General features: G+C 35.0%; 1 pseudogene; it reads left to right on the top strand.

Moving 5' to 3' along the window:
• Positions 1–368: 368 nt before the first annotated feature.
• LOC107714417 (uncharacterized) lies at positions 369–2,187 on the top strand (annotated as a pseudogene).
• Positions 2,188–3,683: the final 1,496 nt, after the last annotated feature.

The raw sequence follows: 3,683 nt of genomic DNA, 5'->3' as shown, positions 1-3,683 counted from the left end.
ATAAAGTTTATAAAGTTTATATTCCTTTGAGTATAAATATTCTTCACACTACTTTTCAGTACAAATTACACACACTTAAATTTCTACTGGTCAAGAAAAATCTACCTTTTCTAACTCGTCCTAGACAGTTTATCCAATTTTCACCAAAATTGGCCCAGATCATCTTCAGAGTATTTTGGCAAAAGTTATCAAAAGCTTTCTGATGTAGTGCAGAGGCTTGCAATACCGCCCCCCCCCCAAAAAAAAAGAAATATTCAAAATAATATTAAAATGAAAAATTAACCATCTAAATACACCTATTGTCTTGTCATTATCCTTTGTGTTATTCATTTGTCATGTGTCCTCTCTTTAAGCTGATAATCAGGGCAATGGCTGGACCTGTGAAACTTAGAGTAATTCTAGCTGACAATGATGCCAGGAAGTTGATCCTGCCTGAAGGGGTGCCTCACACAAATAATCACTGAAACATTTTGTCTTGATGTGGATATCCGCTTGCAGTATAAAGATGATGATTTTGGTGGTGTTTATTAATTTGACATCAGTAACTGAACCTTAAAGATCATCTTTAAGACAAAAAGTCAAGGAAAAAGTCAAGGAAAGCTTGGGTTCTTGTGAGACTCCAGAATCAACTCCTTCTCACTCAACACTGCACAAGTCAGATGATTCTGCATCGGTCTCCTCATTTGAAACCGATGACGCAGTCCTTTTGTCTTCCCCCTCTCCTGGGTCAGTGCAATCCATATCAAGATCTACCCCGTGGCCACTTGTATTCCCGATTCCACGCTTCTCCTATGACTCCGAAATAATTCTAGGACAAGCCAATGCTGAATACCATGCCAATGGAACTCGTCTTAGTCCATCTACAAAGCTGAAATCACACATTCTAGAAAGCCTAGCTGAGGAAATCATCAAATTCAAAGCATATCCAACCGATGTAGACCTTAATGCAGTGGCAGAAGCATTGATCAATAAACACCCTTGCTTACGAGAGCAAGGCTCGTACAATGGTTGCTATGGGTGGAAAATAAGCCTCAAGTACAAGATGGCAAACTTTCATACCAAGCTCAGAAGTGTTGGGTGTTCTGAGGTAAGCATAAATTAATTAAAGAACAAACAGCAAGATCAGTGCCACGCTGCTTCAAATATTAAGAAGCCTAGAAGAGTGGAAGTGAATTACTGCCCTCAGCATCCGGAGGGAGAAACTTCTGACAGTCTGGAGAAGGAACGAGTTAATCTTTTGACAGAGATAAAAAAAAAAACAACAATGACAAAATAGTCAAAGAGAAGATAGAAAGAACCTTTTCATACAGAAGACAGGAAGTGGTTCAGAAGAAGCCAATGGTAGCAGAGTTTAAAAGTCGATGGCCAGCACTCTTTAATGTTGATGAAGTAAGTGTTTTTATTTTTTCCTTTAGACATAGACAAGTTAATTTACTTGAGTTTGTTAAACCTGAAAAAGTAGAATAGCCAATGTACTTGACTTTTTTTGTTGCTTTTTTAACAGATCAATAATTAATTCATGCGAATTACAACAGTCACACTGCAGTTCAAGTTTCTTGTTATGCTTGACCAATATTCAAACAGCTTGATGAAGATTGTTCACACTAAAGGCGGAGTCAATGGCCGAACAATAAAAAAAAATCATGCAACCCATTTCTCAGGTTGGTACATGAAAGTTATACACAGCAATTGGTTATCAGTATTGTAATGTCTGAGTTGTTTAATCGGTGTTTTGTGACTTTTTTATTTTTTAAATTTTTTATGCAGAGTAACAGCATTTATGTGCGAAGAGAATGCATCCTCAAAGCATTGTGTGTGTACTTGAATGAGGACCATGTACAGCTCTTCAAGGAGTATGCTTTAAGCAAATGCTTGTCTCTTTCATCTACTTCTCTTTCATTCCCTGTACTGTGTTCTTAAAGATTAGTTGTCGTACAAATGCAGCATATTTTGTTTGTTTTGCACAGGATTGCGATTGGTTGAGTGCCAAAGAAGCCATGAAGCAGACATTAATGGTGATCTACACATGAAGGACATGACCTAGTGGATCAGCCTGTGGATGTTAGTGTTGTGATTGAAGGGACTGAGGTTCTTAGCTCTTTGAGGAATGCAGCTGTAGCAGTGGCCATGTTATTCAGATTAATTTACGCCTTGAACCTTAGCTACCCACGAGAACTCAGATCTACATTTGAGGTCAGCCAGAAAGTGTTCTTCAACCTGGATGGACACAGACTTTCACCAAAGGTGCAAACCCTGAAAAACAAGATGTTGGAGTAAGTTGTTCCTAATTTGTTCTGAGCTCAACACTGAGCAGAAATTTGTGTTTTTTTCCCCTCTTTAACAGTGTTTTTTGATTGTATGTGGACAGTGGTTGACAGTCATTTCATTCAGGTACATGCAATATCAATATTGTTAATTTTTAGTTTTGGATTGTAGTTTGTTTCTATGTTTTACCTAATTTGTTCTGAGCTCAACACTGAGCAGAAATTGGTGGTGTTGTTTTTTTTCTCTTTAACAGTGTTTTTTGATTGTATGTGGACAGTGGTTGACAGTCATTTCATTCAGGTACATGAAATATCAATATTGTTAATTTTTTTTTTTTTGGGGGATTGTAGTTTGTTTCTATGTTTTACTAAAAATATGTGTCAACCTGGCTGAAACTTTAAAACTACTGCTGTAGTTGATTTTAGAAATACTGGATTTTTACTGGATATATCTTGTTCTAAGATTATATATCTTGTTCTGAGATTGTAGCTCAAGACTAAGCACAAATTGGTGTTTTTTTTTTTCTCTCTTGAAAGTAGGCCTAGTAATTGTCAGTTATACATTCACAGTGGTTGACCGACAATTTATTACATGCAAAATCCAAATTCTTAATCTTAATTTTTTTTGGATCTTAGTTAATTTCTTTGTTTTACTTAAAGTAATTGTCAACCTGGATGAAACTTAAAACTACTGCTGTAGTTGCTTTAAACTGATTCTGGAAATACTGGATTTTTGATCCATCTTGTTTTAAGATAATAGTTTTGAGATTGTAGCTCAACACTAAGCACAAATTGGTGTTTTACTCTTTAACAGTAATTGGCAATTTTACGTTAAAAGTGGTTAATGAACATTTCATTTAATTGCACGCAATAGCAATATTGTTAATCCTCTTTTTCTGGTTTTTAGTTTATTTCTTTGTTTTACTAAAAATATTTGTCAACCATGCAGAAACTTTAAAACTACTACTGTAGTTGCTTTAAACTGATTCTGAAAATACTGTATTTTTGAACTATCTTGTTCTAAGAAAGTTTTGAAACTGTAGGTCAGCGCTGATCAGTAATTGCTGTTTTTGGGTTTCACTTTTGACACTGGAATAAAGAAAGACTTGAGACATTCACATTGAGCATTTTATTTGTACATTAAAATACATTTTGGTTTAAAGTCAAAAATATTTCAATGAGAACATTTCTGGTTTAAATTACGTGGTTAAAATTAATTGGCTCAACAAGACTAAACTGTGTATAAGTTAAATCCACAAGATAATTCAAACGAAAAAGATTTAATCTCATTGGTTGAAGATGATTTTTGCTTTTGGGTTCTATTTGCCTTGATTAAGTTGAGATAACATAATTCAAATGCGTGGAAATGTGCGTCATAATTATATTAAGTTATACCAACGATTTATTTTTTTGAGTGCA

Source organism: Sinocyclocheilus rhinocerous, unplaced genomic scaffold (assembly GCF_001515625.1).
Source record: "Sinocyclocheilus rhinocerous isolate Xijiao unplaced genomic scaffold, SAMN03320098_v1.1 scaffold839, whole genome shotgun sequence".
NCBI classification, from domain to species: Eukaryota; Metazoa; Chordata; class Actinopteri; order Cypriniformes; family Cyprinidae; genus Sinocyclocheilus; species Sinocyclocheilus rhinocerous.
This window is presented reverse-complemented; position numbering and strand designations above follow the sequence as displayed.